Source organism: Phyllobates terribilis, unplaced genomic scaffold, assembly GCF_046119375.1.
Source record: "Phyllobates terribilis strain yellow unplaced genomic scaffold, ASM4611937v1 Scaffold_4__5_contigs__length_816908805, whole genome shotgun sequence".
NCBI classification, from domain to species: Eukaryota; Metazoa; Chordata; class Amphibia; order Anura; family Dendrobatidae; genus Phyllobates; species Phyllobates terribilis.
Genome location: NW_027362764.1, coordinates 530,440,809 through 530,459,629, shown reverse-complemented (window position 1 = coordinate 530,459,629; position 18,821 = coordinate 530,440,809).

The window sequence follows — 18,821 nt, the reverse complement described above, 5'->3', positions numbered from 1 at the left end:
AGAGGAGGAGGAGGAGGAGGAGGAGAGCATGGTCAGTCGTCATCTTGGTGAGGACACGGAAATCTTGCCCGTTACCAGTCTGGCACGCATGGCTGACTTTATGTTACGCTGCCTTAACCGTGACCCTCGCGTTGTCAAAATGTTGGGTGACAGTCATTACTGGTTGGTGACACTTGTAGACCCCCGCTACAAGGAGAACTTTCACTCTCTTATTCCTGAGGTGGAGAGGTCTACAAAAATGGGGCAATACCAGAAGGCCCTTGCTGCAGAACTCTTAAAAAAATTCCCATCTGAACACGCTAGCGGCAGAGGTCACAGTTCGTTGCCCAACCAAGGCCTACAGGCGAGAGAGATGCAACTCCAATCCAGCAGAGGCAGGGGAACAGTGTCAACGTTCTGGGACAGTTTTCTGACACCTGCCAAGCTTACAGGCCCTGAGGCGCGGGGTACTCTCACAAGGAGTGGAAAGTTTCAAAAGATGGTGAGGGAGTACCTTGCCGATCGTACCAGCGTCCTCCGTGATTCCTCTGTGCCTTTTAATTATTGGGTATCCAAGCTGGACACTTGGAATGAACTCTCTCTGTACGCCTTGGAGGTCCTGGCCTGCCCTGCCGCTAGCGTGTTATCGGAGCGTGTTTTTAGTGCCGCTGGGGGAATTATAACTGATAAGCGCACTCGCCTGTCAACTGGCAATGCTGACAAGCTGACCCTTATCAAAATGAACAAGGGCTGGATTGGGCCAGTCTTCTCATCACCACCAAATGACAGCAGAGTAACATAAAATCAAATCCACTGTGTTATTTCGGGAGGTGTATTCACATGCACCGCTTCACACCCACACATGGGTATATGCTTCCTCGTTTTGGCTGTTTAATCTTCTTCTCCTTATCCTCAGCCTCCACCACCACTATACCACCAGGGTGCCAGCATTGCAAGTTCCTCTGTCCTTATTTTTGGCAGCTTTTGCTTGCAAGGCATAAGCAAATACTATGGGACACCCACTCCCCAATAATGGGACTTATGTTTGTAATATGCTGTACTGCATGGCTCTTGTAAGGGGCATTGCAAGTTGCTCCGTCCTAATTTTTGGCAGCTTTTGCTTGGAAAGCATAAGCAAATACTATGGGACACCCACTCCCCAATAATGGGACTTATGTTTGTAATATGCTGTACTGCATGACTCTTGTAAGGGGCATTGCAAGTTGCTCCGTCCTAATTTTTGGCAGCTTTTGCTGGGAAAGCATAAGCAAATACTATGGGACACCCACTCCCCAATAATGGGACTTATGTTTGTAATATGCTGTACTGCATGGCTCTTGTAAGGGGCATTGCAAGTTGCTCCGTCCTAATTTTTGGCAGCTTTTGCTTGGAAAGCATAAGCAAATACCATGGGACACCCACTCCCCAATAATGGGACTTATGTTTGTAATATGCTGTACTGCATTTGACGCGCCCCCTGGGCCGTGTGTACACGTGTGTGGGATACCCGGTGCCGGGTCTCTGGGGTCTGTAGTCTCCGTGGCGGTGACCCGGTCCCGTGGCTCAGGCTGGTCAAACCAGTGGCAGTCTTTCTTAGGTTTTGAGGTTAATTGTCCGACTGCGCCACCCGTGGATTGCGGTCAGGGAGTACCACTGCTGCGAGGCAGACCGCTGAGGCTGGTGTTGTGTGCGCAGCATAGAATGGGATAACTCCCCTCGGGAGGAGTATAGCCTCAGGGCAGTGAGTGTGGATGATGGGGGTGATGGTGCACGAGCGCAGCAGGAATGACTCAGAGTCTTTGCAGTGCAGTTCAGGGTCTTTACTGATGATTATAAGGTAGACCCTCCCGGGAGTACTGGCTAGCATAAGAGGCCTGGTCAGTCTGTGAGCAAGCAGGAGTTCCCCTGGCCAGGTCGAGTTGTAGGCCTCCCCATCTGTCTACACTCTTCCTGGCTACCTTGCTGTAAGCGGGTAGAAGTAGCCCACGTCCCTGAGTGTACCGTGTAGTGCTCACCCGTATGGCTGGTGACTTGGGGCCTTCTGTTAGCCTCCGCTCCACGACGGCGGTGCTGGTCCCTTGCTTGTGACTGAGCCTCCGGGCTTCTATGGCCAGAGGACCTGAAATCCCATGCCGGCTGGTGTCTGCTGCTGGATATATAAGTCCTCACAGCTTCGGACTCCTGTGTCCGGTTCCTATTGTCTTCTGCCAGGGCGAGCTCTGCTCAGCTTCCAGCCCCTGGTCTTTAGCTCCTAGCTCCTACAGAGCTCCTTGCTGTTACTTTCCCTTGCTCTCACTCTGACTCTGACTGTTCTCTGACTCACTCAACCCCGCCCCAGATCCAGTTTATAAGGGCAGAATTCTCCCCTCCCAGGATTGGGGCAGGAGGATGTTGCATGTTTAAGGGATCCTGACCAGGAAACCTCCCACTTGCTCTCCGACGTAATATCTCTATTACTGTGGTGACCAGACCCCTGGGGTGCCACACATGGCTCTTGTACGGGGCATTGCAGTTCCTCATAATTTTTGGAAAGCCTTCCATTCACTACTTAGGCCAACAGTGCACAGGAGACCCAGTTGCTATAAATGGAAAAAAAGGTTTAGTTAACGCCCTCTGACCTCCATGTCATTTCCAAGGGGCATTGGAGTGGCTCGAAATTTTTGGTAGGCATTGCACTCACTGTATGCCCTATAACTGTGTAGCCGAACCGCTCCTTTTGTTACAGAAACATATCCTACAAGACATATCTGGTTGACTGGCCTGATATTGATGTGAATAGTCCCTGTTCCTCCTGCTCTTTCTCCTTTGCCACTACCTCATCCATCATTAATCACCTGAAGGTTTGTTTTAACGGGAGTCATAGAACTTGGATAGTAGCAGGAAAACATCCAGCAATCCTCGGAGGAGGTAGGATATGCGCCAAAACGCTGACCACCTCAGGCCTAGCCGCTACTACATACATGCGCTTGCATTACAACAAAACAAAGCAGATGCTAACTTCTATCATCCTCATCATGCTCTTCACCTTGGCACTCTCAACTCCCCTGATTGAGAAGCCACGGCCCACCGGTGGAGTCTGATAGTCCGGTGGGCTCGGCCAATGCTGCCCTAAAGCAGGCCAGGCTAAGAAAAGTGTGGGAAAGGTTACCGGGACAAATAGGGGTGGCTGAGGACCGAGTATGGACACCCGGCCACTCCCTGGAGGCTTGGGAGCAAGCGGGGACACCCGGCCACCAGGCGGCTGGGGACTGAGTATGGATACCAGGCCGCCGACACAGCCATGGCGTGGTGGCCAGATTCCGCCTCCACATGCCTAAAAGGCCCAATTTAAAGTGCAAGCAAGCAAGCAGTATGGTATTGCAGCCTGGGGGTGGGTGGGTGGCAGGCTGCATACTTGCGCTTGCATTGCAAGGAATGGGAGAGGTACAATTGAACACTGCCCTGGGACAAGGACTTGAATGGGGATAGTTGCAAGTCTGCAACGACAGGTGCACGGTGGGAGGCATCTTCGCATGTACCATGAACAGGGGTTTGGCATGCACACACTACAGCGGAATAGGCTCTCCTTCCCACTAAATGCACTGGGGAGGGCACAGGTAATGTTTTGGTATACGCGCTTAATCTTATGTATAAGGCACACCAGGACAAATATGGGCGGCTGGGGACTGAGTATGGATACCTCACTGCCGAAGCAGCCATGAGGTAGTGGCCAGCTTCGGCCTCCTCCAAACTAAAAGGCCCCATTTCAAGTGCAAGCTAGCAGTATGGAATTGCAGTCTGGGGGTGGGTGGGTGGCAGGCTGCACACTTACACTTGCATTAAAAGAAAACATAGCAGATGCTAACTTCTGTCATCATCATCATGCTCCTCACCTTGGCACTCTCAACTCCACTGATGGAGAAGTCAGGGCCCACCGGAGGAGTCTGGTTCTCTGGTGGGCTCGTCCAATGCTGCCTAAAGCAGGCCGGGCTAAGAAAAGTGTGTGGGGGGATGTTCCAAGGAGAAATAGGGGCGGCTGGGGACCGTTTATGGACACCCGGCTGCCCCCAGGCGGCTTGGGACCGTGTGTGGACACCCGGCCGTGGGGCTGCTGGGGACCGAGTATGGACACCCGGCCGCCAGGCGGCTGGGGACTGAGTATGGATTCCAGGCCGCCAACACAGCCATGACGTGGTGGCCAGATTCCGCCTCCACATGCCTAAAAGGCCCAATTTCAAGTTCAAGCAAGCAAGCAGTATGATATTGCAGCCTGGGGGTGGGTGGGTGGCAGGCTGCATACTTGAGCTTGTATTGCAAGGAATGGGGGAGGTACAATTGAACACTGCCCTGGGACTAGAACTTGCATGGGGATAGTTGCAAGTCTGCATCTTCTGATGCGGTAAGGATCACTTATGATGGGCACACTTTTAGACAGTGACCTGGGAGTCAGAGATGCTTCCAGGGGTCTTCCCCATGCTGTTCCCTTGTCTTTTCAGCACTTTATGCATGTGTCACACAGCACATGGCCAGATAAGGTTGTAAAATGTTAAAATTACATTTCACGGTGAATGCATTTGTCATAGTTGAAAGCAATACAAAAGTGCAAAAACGCATAAAAAATGCTACTTGTGAACATAGCCGAAGATGTGGAGGAGTATTTTTGTTTTTGGTCATTTATTTTAACTTATACACAAGTCTTTACCCTGGAAAGGATGTTCCTTAACATATTTCACAGGAAAAAGTTTCACTTTCGTTTTTGAACGTTTTATTGTGAGCCTGTAAAAGTGGCTTAATACCTCTGACCACGTTGTTGACAGCAGTGACCTGGGGGTCAGAAATGCTTCCTGGGGCGATCCCCATGCTGTCCCCATGTCATTTGAGCACTGTCACTATCGTTTTGGGCACTTGTTAGGCTTTTAAAAGACTGCCGGGGGTGCCACCGCAAAAATGCTCGAGTCTCCCATAGACTAACATTGGGCTCGTTGCTCGGGTCGAGCACCCGAGTATCACGGCGAGCTCGGCCCGAGCTTCGAGCACCCGAGCATTTTAGTGCTCGCTCAACACTATTAATTACCCATTCTGGGTTATAATGAAGTTTGATTAACTTAATTTTGTTCTGATTAGTAAAATTTATTAAAATTGTTGTTAGTAAATTTAAAAATGTATTATGAAATTATTTGCAACAGTTTCTATTGGGGCTACATGGTTTAATCCGACACTGTTAGGTTTGCTATATATTGGGGCAATAAGCTAACTTTGCAGTAATGGAAGAAATGCTGTGTTTTTATTTTTTTGGCTGGCTAGATACAATCTCTGATCACAGCGCATGGGCCCACTAAGGCCTAGAGGCATGCAGATAGCCTTGGGTGCCGGATGTCACTTCAGGCGTTCTGCTGGATTGTCTTGTAGACTGACTACTCACACTTGGTCTGATGATTGCACTACATGGACATTGTACCTTAGATAAGAGCCATTTGTGTAATGATTCATTGGTATTTTTCTGCAGATTAGGAAGGCAGGAGAAGTGAATCCGCATGCTGCCCCAAGAATCTATATATTCTTCTCACATCAAGGGCACAACTGTGAAATGCAGCCAGTTTGCAGGTCAGGAGTGTCAAGCCCTTCATGTGTCCCCTGGCATCACGGTTGGCAGATCCAATCAATCATGTAGACACTTACTCTCTGTGTACTTCGACTATATGTCATAGTTTCTGACAAATGCTTTATTAACATTATGTCAGATCATTAAAGATACTGTCTATGAGATGGCAATGTTGAGCCCCCCAAGACTTCAGACTGTTACATTCCTAGACTTTTTTAAAAAAAAATTATTAGCTCAAAAGTTATTCTGGTAGTTAAAAAAAATATAATTTTTTCATTGTTTTGTTATATACGCAATGTTAAATGAAACAATATACTATATATCTAGTTCTCACAAAGACTTACTTGAATGGACACAATTTGATCCTCTTTGTCTAATGAAATATTGTTTGTTATGGTTGGTGGACAGAAACAACTTCAGAGTCTTTCCCAGTGATGATTGTAAGTACATCATCATTTTCATCGAAAAGTAATACCATCACAACATAGCTGTAACAAAACAAGACAAAACAATTGTGTAATAATCACTGACCAAAATAAGCTGACCTAACAAACAAAATGAAGTGTAATCACCTCAATTTCTATAGATGAATTAGGCTGACAAAACATGTCGTTCTGTTCTGCAAATTCATCTCGAGATGATAATGCTGCAGGCACTTTGGATGGATCCTTGTAAATCCTCAGCGGTGACCTGAGCATGATCGAGACTTATTTCACTTGCGCTTGACAATGCACAACCAGTGAGCTGTCAGTGAAGTACCAGCGGGAGGCTAAAGGTAGGGACTACAGCTCGTGAGGCAGAGGCTTGAGGTATGCTTTTTCATACCCAAAGCACTTGTGGGCTTATTTCCATATGGATATAAACATGGATTTATTGATTATGGAGCAAAGCATTTAACATAAAAACGGTATGAATTGGCTTGTCTTTTTAAGAGCTATCTGAGCACATAAACGCTTTAGCAGGGTGAACTATCCATGATTATATATTGCCTTTTGATAAAGGAAATAATCTATACAGCTATTATAATTCATAATTTGCCAATATGTTATATTACTTGTTATATGTCACCTACTGCATATACCAGCTTTATAAAATCATGTTTAGTTTAAGATATTTTCAGAAATGAGGCATCTCCATGTCTTTTGAATTATTGATCCTTGAAAATGTATAATTGCTTATGTTTGCATTATTTAATTATTCCTATTGCAAATTGTCTCTTCAGAATGGAAGAGGACTAGAACTCTAGTGCCACCTACAGGAAGTAGCAATCCTAGAAGTCAATAGTGACCCTTTAACGAGCCTTATCACATGACTTAGAATAAAAAGCCAAGACCAGAAACTCAATTTGCAGACACCGTGTTTCAGGGTACTGCCCCTCGTCAGTGCAAAGTGTGAGTTCTGGTTTGGCTGGATGAGAGGCGTCAGACCGGTATCTAGGGGTAATATTTCTCCTTGCGAAGAGTGACATGTTAAGCACATCAGGTGAGGAAACTTTTAAAGCCGCAATGCTGCTCTGGGAAATATGCAAATTGTCTCTTCAGAGAGGTAGAGGACTAGAACTCTAGTGCCACCTACAGGAAGTAGCAATCCTAAAAGTCAATATTGACCCTTTAACGAGCCTTATCACATGACTTAGGATAAAAAGCCAAGACCAGAAACTCAATTTGTTATTATTCCTGGTTTACAATTATTACTGGTTTACAACATTCTTTACTTTGAGCAGATGCTGAAAGCCAATTGCTGGGAGCCAGAATTTAGATTTAAATACTGAACCCTTTTAAGCCATGTCAAATCACTCACTCATATTTATAGGGTTCCCACATACCCCTTTTTACATCTTTCTTTTTCTCTGTTCATTGTAACTTTTATTCTAAATATCCAAATTACCTGTAAAGATGGGTGTTTTGCTTGGAATGCAGATTTCTAAATCAGCTGGTGGAGAAACGGGCATATCCAGCAGCCTCAGTTCTCTTGGCAAAGCAATCCAAACAGTAGGATCTAAAGGTTGGACAAAAGCAGCTGCAGGCGAGATGCCTTACCAGCCTTTCCTTTCCTCCTCCTCTGCAGGTCTTGCTTTCAAGACTTTGGCCACAAGAGATGTTGCCGATCTCTCTTACAGGTGACTCTTTTAATTATCTTTTAAGTGTTTGTACAATTTACGTGTTTGTCCTACTAACTAGTTGTGCAGCGTGTGGTTGGGAAAATCGTTACACACTGTGGCTTTCACGGATGGCAATATACGCATCCCAGGGCTGTGTTTGGTCAAGAGGTTCTATGTGTTCCTGGAATATTAGTGGTCACTACAGCCCCATAGCGTACTAATGCTGAGTACTTGGACTATTTGACTCCCCCATATTTATACTTCACAACGATAGTCTGCTCATTACTCTGATAAGTTTGGCATGGATAAGAGTAGGCTCATTTGATTTGCAAGGAAGATCGGTACTCCACAGCAGGTGGAGGAGTTACCTGCCTGGTTCCTTGGTTGTGCACATAAAAAATAAGAGAGAGGGCATAGGAAGTAATGTATCTGTTATATGTTGTTTGCAAAAGATCCACACCTGGTCTGGTACCACAGCCACAGGTGCCAAAATGAGTGAGGCTGTCACTGTACCTCCACCTATTGGGAGGAGTGCAGCCGCTGTTTTACAATGGGGATGAGGGAGGTGTCTGTAGTCTGTACCCAGTGCTACAGAAGGAAAAACCATACAGATATACTGAAGATGAAAGAGATGAGTCAGACTGGTGCATTGCTGTATCTGCACCAAAGAGCCCACAAGCAAGGAGCTAGACTTGAAGGGGGGACTCATTCTAGACAGGTCCTAGCTGGTGTTTCGACAAAATCAGCAATAGTGATTGCCCACAGTTCTGGAGCGATCAGCAGAAACATCACTAGGCAAATTGTCTGTACAAACAATTGTGTGGAAAAAATTGAGAAAGAGTGTGAATCAGGTGCCTTTTAGCAGTCCCTCCAAAACACCTGTCATATCAGCACAATAAAAATTGCCTCCATAGAAGGAGTTGGTGCCACAGTTATCCAGACTTGACGGGCAATGAACTAAGGCCCATAATAAAAGAAACTCCTTGATAAAACCCATATGGTTTTGCAAAGCACCTAAAAATCGTATGCACTTGCCACAACCAAAACTGGACAGACCTGGCGATAGTACTTAAGACACTTTGTAGGATAACAGATTATCACCTCTTAATTGATAAAATAGGTTGAGTGGAAGATGTCAAGCAGGACCTGAAAACACACTGACAAGAATAGAGTCCCCGTGTGACAAGAAAAGGGACATTTTCCTGGAATATCAGGTTATCCAGGGACCAAAAGAGACAGTAGCTGAATACAATGACAGATCCCATGGTCATAGAGAAGACAGATGGACTGACAATAGCTATTATTGTAGCAGAATACATGACTGGGATGACTACTAGTGACAATGAGACTGTGATCTCAGCCCAATGACTTGAAGCATCATCTGAATCCTTACTCCCTCTCTCAGAACAAGACTCAGACTAACACTCACCTTTAAGATTTTCAAAAGTGAGTTTCTCTTTCCATGTGTAGTGAGCACAAATGTGCTAAGGAATTTGAGAATTTCACCAAGTCAGCTGCCTCATTGTTCTTTATGACTGTCAGCACTCCTGACACAGTACTGGATTCTGCACCAGAATGCATTCGAGACCTCTTTGTCTGACTTAGGACAACTGACAATTAGTGTTGAGCGATACCTTCCGATATCGGGAAATATCGGATCGGATTGGATCGGACCGATACCGAAAAAGTATCGGATATCGCCGATTCCGATACCGGAAACCAATGCAAGTCAATGGGACATAAATATCGGAATTAAAATAAACCCTTTCTTTCCTTGTAGGTTAATTCTACATGAAGGAAAACAACTAAGAATAATGTAGAATGTATTGGGGGAGGTGGGGGAGACAATAAAGGCATAGAGGTTTAGCCCAGTCAAATGGAATAGCAGGAATTACTATTTTTTTAAGATGTTCTGAGTTACGGAAATATTAACTATGTTAAGTATTTTTATATTTTGTCAGATATTTATGTTTCACTACTTCCATGCTCTTCACCTTCTTTTTTACTTCTCCCACACTTTCTCCTTCATCATCCTCAGCATCTTTTTCATCCACTTCTTCTTCACCTTCTTCTTCTTCACCTTCTTCGTATTATTCTTTTTTTTACATTCTTCATCTTCTTCATATTCTTCTTCTTCATCATATTCTTATTTGTGACAGGCATTCCTGTAGTTGTTATCTATAAAAGGTTGGACATTACACCTTTCGTTCTGCCCGTCACAAAAGATTCACAACAGGATTTGTCCGCGTTCAGTTTGGCCTGCAGCAGCAGGTCTTTTCCAGGGGCACCACGAGGAGGAACGGACTCACCCCCATACACTGCTTAGTCATATTCTGCTTATAATTTAGATATTATCTTTTGCTCTGAATTTTAATCTTATGCTTAATGTTCTTCCACTTTTTGTTCTGCAGCTTCTTGTATTTCTGCTTCTTGGTTTTCTGTCTCTTGTTCTTCTGTATCTTGGTACTTGTCTTCTCTTCTTTGTCCTCTTGGTCAACTTCTTCAGGGTGATCTTCTTGGTCTTCTTCAGGGTGGTCTTCAGGGTGGTCGTCTTCCGGGTCCTCGTCTTCGGGGTCCTCGTCTTCTTCGGGTTGGTCTTCTGGGTCCTCGTCTTCGGGGTCCTCGTCTTCTTCGGGGTGGTCTTCAGGGTCCTCGTCTTCTTCGGGGTGGTCTTCAGGGTCCTCGTCTTCTTCGGGGTGGTCTTCAGGGTCCTCGTCTTCAGGGTCCTCGTCTTCTTCGGGGTGGTCTTCAGGGTCCTCGTCTTCAGGGTCGTCGTCTTCGGGGTCCTCGTCTTCTTCGGGTTGGTCTTCAGGGTCCTCGTCTTCAGGGTCCTCGTCAGGGAGATCCAGAGTGATTACCAAGAACCATTTCAAAAAGCTTGAACTTGGAAATGTAGCAGAAAGTACAAGAAGGCTGAGGAACTATCGAGGACCAGCTGACGGTACTGGAACCCGGATGGGTAGCAGAAGGTACAAGAGCCAATGGAACTACCGAGGACCAGCTGATGTTACTGGAACTCGGTTACTAAGCAGGAGGTACCTGTGCCAGAAAGCACTACCAAGGACCAGCAGACGTTGGTGGAACTTGGATACCGAGAAGGAGGCACCTAATCCAAAGGCACTGCCGAGAACCAGCTGACGGTACTGGAACCCGGATGGGTAGCAGAAGGTACCCATGTAAAGAAAAGTTCAAGGCCGCGAGCCGGCCGCAGTTACCAAAACCCAGAGTCCTACAGGGGGTGCTTGTCCTATTGGCACTATGGAACCAGCCTTCATTGCCAGATCCCGCAGCCCACATAGGAGTCACCTAAACTGCAGGCACCATAGAGTCGGCTAACCCGACCGCAACACGACAGGACAACGCATTGGAGGCAAAGTGACGTTGACACTACCCGGAAACAGCTGGCGTGCTGGAACCAGGCTGGGCAGGAGGGAGTACCCGTGCCAAAGACACTGCCGAGAACCAGCTGACGGTACTGGAACCCGGATGGGTAGCAGAAGATACAAGAGCAAATGGAACTACCGAGGACCAGCTGACAGTACTGGAACCCGGATGGGTAGCAGAAGGTACAAGAGCCAATGGAACTACCGAGGACCAGCTGATGTTACTGGAACTCGGTTACTAAGCAGGAGGTACCTGTGCCAGAAAGCACTACCAAGGACCAGCAGACGTTGGTGGAACTTGGATACCGAGAAGGAGGCACCTAATCCAAAGGCACTGCCGAGAACCAGCTGACGGTACTGGAACCCGGATGGGTAGCGGAAGGTACCCATGTAAAAAAAAGTTCAGGGCCGCGAGCCGGCCGCAGTTACCAAAACCCACAGTCCTACAGGGGGTGCTTGTCCTATTGGCACTATGGAACCAGCCTTCATTGCCAGATCTCGCAGCCCACATAGGAGTCACCTAAACTGCAGGCACCATAGAGTCGGCTAACCAGACCGCAACACGACAGGACAATGCATTGGAGGCAAAGTGACGTTTACACTACCCGGAAACAGCTGGCGTGCTGGAACCAGGCTGGGCAGGAGGGAGTACCCGTGCCAAAGTCACTGCCGAGAACCAGCTGACGGTACTGGAACCCGGATGGGTAGCAAAAGGTACAAGAGCCAATGGAACTGCCGAGAACCAGCTGGCGGTGCTGGAGCCCAGGGTAAATACTAAAAACAGAGGAGCCAGAGGTGTATTTGGAGGAGGTTTTAAATCCGTAGTACAGTGGATGTGGACAAAGCAGGAGAATTTGCCGGACACACAGCTGGGGATCAGCTGACGTTACTGAACCCCAATAACACTGGAGCAAGCGTTGACTGTGCAGACGGCACTTCTGAGCAGCAACTAGCGGTATTGGAGCCCAGGGTAAATACTAAAAACGGAGGAGCCAGAGGTGTATTTGGAGGAGGTTTTAAATCCGTAGTAGAGTGGATGTGGACAAAGCAGGAGAATTTGCCGGACACACAGCTGGGGATCAGCTGACGTTACTGAACCCCAATAACACTGGAGCAAGCGTTGACTGTGCAGACGGCACTTCTGAGCAGCAACTAGCGGTATTGGAGCCCAGGGTAAATACTAAAAACGGAGGAGCCAGAGGTGTATTTGGAGGAGGTTTTAAATCCGTAGTACAGTGGATGTGGACAAAGCAGGAGAATTTGCCGGACACACAGCTGGGGATCAGCTGACGTTACTGAACCCCAATAACACTGGAGCAAGCGTTGACTGTGCAGACGGCACTTCTGAGCAGCAACTAGCGGTATTGGAGCCCAGGGTAAATACTAAAAACGGAGGAGCCAGAGGTGTATTTGGAGGAGGTTTTAAATCCGTAGTACAGTGGATGTGGACAAAGCAGGAGAATTTGCCGGACACACAGCTGGGGATCAGCTGACGTTACTGAACCCCAATAACACTGGAGCAAGCGTTGACTGTGCAGACGGCACTTCTGAGCAGCAACTAGCGGTATTGGAGCCCAGGGTAAATACTAAAAACGGAGGAGCCAGAGGTGTATTTGGAGGAGGTTTTAAATCCGTAGTACAGTGGATGTGGACAAAGCAGGAGAATTTGCCGGACACACAGCTGGGGATCAGCTGACGTTACTGAACCCCAATAACACTGGAGCAAGCGTTGACTGTGCAGACGGCACTTCTGAGCAGCAACTAGCGGTATTGGAGCCCAGGGTAAATACTAAAAACGGAGGAGCCAGAGGTGTATTTGGAGGAGGTTTTAAATCCGTAGTACAGTGGATGTGGACAAAGCAGGAGAATTTGCCGGACACACAGCTGGGGATCAGCTGACGTTACTGAACCCCAATAACACCGCAGCAAGTGTTGACTGTGCAGACGGCACTTCCGAGCGCCAACTGGCGGTGTTGGAGCCCAGGGATAAGAATGAAAACAGAGAGGAGCCAGAGGTGTAATTGGAGCAAGTTTTAAATAAGTAGCACAGTGAATATGGACAGAGCAGGAGAAATTGCCGTGAACACAGCAGGGGAACAGCTGACGTTACTGAACCCCAATAACACCGCAGCAAGTGTTGACTGTGCAGACGGCACTTCTGAGCGCCAACTGGCGGTGTTGGAGCCCAGGGATAAGAATGAAAACAGAGGAGCCAGAGGTGTAATTGGAGCAACTTTAAAATGTGTAGTACAGTGGATGTGGACAAAGCAGGAGAAATTGCCGTCCGCACAGCAGGGGAACAGCTGACGTTACCGAACCCCAATAACACGGCAGCAAGTGTTGACTGTGCAGGCAGCACTTCCGAGCGCCAACTGGCGGTGCTGGAGCCCAGGGATAAGAATGAAAACAGAGGAGCCAGAGGTGTAATTGGAGCAACTTTAAAATGTGTAGTACAGTGGATGTGGACAAAGCAGGAGAAATTGCCGTCCGCACAGCAGGGGAACAGCTGACGTTACTGAACCCCAATAACACCGCAGCAAGTGTTGACTGTGCAGACGGCACTTCTGAGCGCCAACTGGCGGTGTTGGAGCCCAGGGATAAGAATGAAAACAGAGGAGCCAGAGGTGTAATTGGAGCAACTTTAAAATGTGTAGTACAGTGGATGTGGACAAAGCAGGAGAAATTGCCGTCCGCACAGCAGGGGAACAGCTGACGTTATGTAGCACCCTGAGGACTCGGCTGCTACAGGGGTATTACACCTCAAGCCAGAGGTGTGGTATTCCACTCCCGGGTAAGGATGGAGTGTGGAACTGAGCTTAGTAGGCTGCATGCACTACATACATCCCATTTCCGGGGGACAGAACGACGGTACTCCCACCAGTAAATGTGCAGGTACGACAGCGTCTGTCCCTGGCTGGAGTGGGAGGGGGGTGGAACATCCCAGTAGTGTAGGGGCAGATAGGGGGAGTAGTCTGGGTAAAGCTAGGAGCCCATTGGGTGCTGGTCACCTGGGCTCACACATAGAGGGAGTATATAAGGTGGGCACCATCTTAGATCAGAGTTCAGTTCAGGCAGGAGGAGAAGAGCAGAGGAGCTCAGCCAGGAGGGCTGACAGGGAGCTGTGGCTCCGGCTGGGCCCAGCTTCAGAACAGAGCCTGCTGAGAGAGAGAGAGAGAGGAGTAAGAAGGACCCAGAGAGGAAACAAGAAGAGAACCCCAAGATCCCAGAATAAGGACAGAAGGGTGAAGGGTTGGTGGACAAGAGTACCGGATCCCAAGCTGGCAGAGACCAAAACAAACCTTAGCCAGGAACCGGAGGTCGTGGTCAGGATCTGCCACGACCCTCACCAAATCCACTAGAAAGGCACACCAAGTATAGGGTCAGGGAGCCCAGAGGAGGCTTGACCACCAAGAGACCCGAGGGAGCCGGCCAAAAGTGGATCCCTGGTGGGAACGGCCAGAGGAAGGGAGAGTCAGAAAGGAGCTCAGGACCACGCTCCGGAATTGCCTGGGGGTTGGCCGAGTCCAGGACCTGGTGGATGCAGCTCGGCTCGGGTGGTCACTCAAGGCCAGAGTGACTAAAAGGACACCAGTAAGTAAAAACCCTGAACTGCATCTCCCGACTCTGAGTCTTCTTACTGCACCGTCACAACCCCCACCATCTACACCTGCTGCCCTGAGGCCATACCCCTCCCGTTGGGGGTTATACCATCACTGCTGCACATATACCACCGGCCTCAGCGGACTGCTCTGCAGCGGCGGCTTCAAAGCCGCACTCAACGGGTGGCGTAGTCGACACATCAAATTAACATCTACTGCCATAGACTGCCACTTAGTTTGACACCCTGGGCACGGACCGGGTCACCGCCACAAGGACTACTACCCCCATACAGATCCGGCTCCGGGTATCCCTTGAACATGGCCCAGGGGGCGCGTGAACTTTTGGCGTAGTCGGCAGGATAACGTGCCCGCAATCACCGGGTACTGCGTGCCTGAAGAAAAGTTCACACTTACCTCAAAAAGAGTCTCCCGCCGATTCCAGAGGGTCCCCGCCATCGGACGCCGTCACAGATCGTTTCCCGTCGGTTGCCCGCCATCTGCAGCTTTTTCCCGCCATCTAAGAAGATTTCCCGCCCTGGCAGAGCGGACGCCATTATGGGCGTGCCAGAGGGTGGCAAGAAGCCACCTCCCATCGTGGGCCAGGTCAAGGAATGGCGCCAAAAGCGGAAACCGCCCCCACCAGCAGAGACTGTGATGTTAGAGATGTCCATCAGCGTGGGGGGACTGCCCCTGGAACTGACAATCACTAAGTTGCCCCGGGACCACCCTCAATGTGGGCGGATACCAAACAAAACAGAGAAGATGGGTGCAGCCTGGAGGAGTCTGGAGAGGAGTCTGGAGGAGTCGTACCCGGAGATGGAGGGGGAGGCAGGCAGCACCGACCCAGCGGTCAGGAGCCTGCTGCAAGCGACAACCCCAGAAGGCCTCGTGGAGATCCTGGCGCAGCTCCCCAGAGATCGGGAGCATGCACGGACCGCACTGGAGGGCTTGGCTCAGAGGATGGCCCGAGTGCAGCGAGACGTACTGGCCACATGGAGCAGAGAGATGGCCCTGCAGGCAGGAACCCGCCAACGGAGCACGCCACCCGAGACGAGGAGTCAGACCGCCTCTGAGGATGGCGCAGGAGGAATCAAGGCCGGAGACGACGCCGAGGAAGGAGCTAAAGAAACGGAGGCAGGTAAAGGGGACGTCACTACCCTGAGCCGAGAAGCCGTGAGCCTGCCCCAGCTCCCCATGAAGAGCCCGAAATTTCCCCTGCCGTGCCCGTCGTTGCACCGTCACCGCTCCCGACTAGGCCTCAAACAGAAGCCGCGGCCACGCCCCCTGTGACGTCACGCGCCTCAACCTTGAGCGCGGCCAAGCAGGAGACGCCACCGGCCTGGTCGCAAGGCCAAGTGCCCCCGGGCGCCGCAGTGCCAACAGCGCCCTCTACCTCCACTGAGCCACCGGCCTGGTCGCTGGGCCAAGTAACCCCGGGCGCCGCCGTCTTCACGGTGCCCTTTACATTCAGGGTGCCCCAAGCCTGGTCGCAAGGCCTGGTAAACCCGGGCGCCGCTACCACCACCGCGCCCTCAACGTCCACAGCGCCACACCTGGGTGAAGACCTATTTGCCCAGCACACTTGCCCGGATGGGCAGCCCTTTGTGTGGCCACCGGAGTACCACCAGCCCCGACTCCGGAAAGAAAGACCCCTGGATGAGCCCCTGATCCCGGCTCCGGCGCCCGTCAAGATGACCCCGCTCTCATTAGAGGAGGCGCAGTTCGAGTGGGACCCCGCAGGAGGAGACCTCATCGGGTTCACTCAGGAGACCCGGGCGGCCGCAGCTGAGCGTGCGGAGTGCTGTCGCCAGCAGTTGGACGTCTTTGACCGAGAACGAAGAGAGAGGCGGGTCCGTGAGCAGCGGCTGCAAATAAAAAGTGCAGAACAAAAGAGCCGGACCCGAAGGAACCCCCGTGCAGCCCACGGTCCCCATGCCACCGGGACTGTAATTAAATTCCAGTTGCAGCACGGTTGGGGCTTCATCAGAGATCATCACACCCCCGGCGACGTCTTCGCAACCAGAAGAGATGTCGAGTCCCACCTACCGGAGGGACACAGAGGTCGTTACCTTTACCTGGGTGACGAGGTCACATTCACACGGCACCAATGTGCCAAAGGACCCTATGCCCTTCATGTACACCGTTTGACAGAGGAAGAGCTGAGGTGTCAGGAGGAGCAAGAGGACCCGGACGGGTCTGAGGAGTACAGGGAGGAGGCATCAGGAGGACGCCGTTACTAGAGTACGGTAAAAAAGAACTGTGCATAGTTACCCGTATGTTCCTTCTTCCCACTGACCGAGGACTGAGAGCGGTCATTCTTTCCTTAATCCCACTGGTCGAGGACTGAGAGCGGTCATTCTTTCCTTAATCCCACTGGTCGAGGACTGAGAGCGGCCACCTCCCTTTGTATATAGTTGCGCTTTTTAAGGCGCCCCCTACTGGTTTTATAAGGAACTGTGTTTTTCCAGAAGAGACTGTTGCACTTTACCCGGTCACAAGTTGCACCGTGGCCGGAGGAACAAGAATGTTTACTATGAAAAGTTTTATATGAAAAGTTTTATGCTGATGATATATATAATGTTTTATATGTTTATGATGTTTTTGAAAAAAATTTGTATGTTTTTGGATGTTTTTATTCTTTTACAGCCCGAGGACGTGCTGTGATTTACCAGGGGGGAATGTAGCACCCTGAGGACTCGGCTGCTACAGGGGTATTACACCTCAAGCCAGAGGTGTGGTATTCCACTCCCGGGTAAGGATGGAGTGTGGAACTGAGCTTAGTAGGTTGCATGCACTACATACATCCCATTTCCGGGGGACAGAACGACGGTACTCCCACCAGTAAATGTGCAGGTACGACAGCGTCTGTCCCTGGCTGGAGTGGGAGGGGGGTGGAACATCCCAGTAGTGTAGGGGCAGATAGGGGGAGTAGTCTGGGTAAAGCTAGGAGCCCATTGGGTGCTGGTCACCTGGGCTCACACATAGAGGGAGTATATAAGGTGGGCACCATCTTAGATCAGAGTTCAGTTCAGGCAGGAGGAGAAGAGCAGAGGAGCTCAGCCAGGAGGGCTGACAGGGAGCTGTGGCTCCGGCTGGGCCCAGCTCCAGAACAGAGCCTGCTGAGAGAGAGAGAGAGGAGTAAGAAGGACCCAGAGAGGAAACAAGAAGAGAACCTCAAGATCCCAGAATAAGGACAGAAAGGTGAAGGGTTGGTGGACAAGGGTACCGGATCCCAAGCTGGCAGAGACCAAAACAAACCTTAGCCAGGAACCGGAGGTCGTTGTCAGGATCTGCCACGACCCTCACCAAATCCACTAGAAAGGCACACCAAGTATAGGGTCAGGGAGCCCAGAGGAGGCTTGACCACCAAGAGACCCGAGGGAGCCGGCCAAAAGTGGATCCCTGGTGGGAACGGCCAGAGGAAGGGAGAGTCAGAAAGGAGCTCAGGACCACGCTCCGGAATTGCCTGGGGGTTGGCCGAGTCCAGGACCTGGTGGACGCAGCACGGCTCGGGTGGTCACTCAAGGCCAGAGTGACTAAAAGGACACCAGTAAGTAAAAACCCTGAACTGCATCTCCCGACTCTGAGTCTTCTTACTGCACCGTCACAACCCCCACCATCTACACCTGCTGCGCTGAGGCCATACCCCTCCCGTTGGGGTTTATACCATCACTGCTGCACATATACCACCGGCCTCAGCGGACTGCTCTGCAGCGGCGGCTTCAAAGCCGCACTCAATGGGTGGCGTAGTCGACACATCAAATTAACATCTACTGCCATAGACTGCCACTTAGTTTGACACCCTGGGCACGGACCGGGTCACCGCCACAAGGACTACTACCCCCATACAGATCCGGCTCCGGGTATCCCTTGAACATGGCCCAGGGGGCGCGTCAGTTACCGAACCCCAATAACACGGCAGCAAGTGTTGACTGTGCAGACAGCACTTCCGAGCGCCAACTGGCGGTGCTGGAGCCCAGGGATAAGAATAAAAACAGAGAGGAGCCAGAGGTGTAATTGGAGCAAGTTTTAAATAAGTAGCACAGTGAATATGGACAGAGCAGGAGAAATTGCCGTGAACACAGCAGGGGAACAGCTGACGTTACTGAACCCCAATAACACCGCAGCAAGTGTTGACTGTGCAGACGGCACTTCCGAGCGCCAACTGGCGGTGTTGG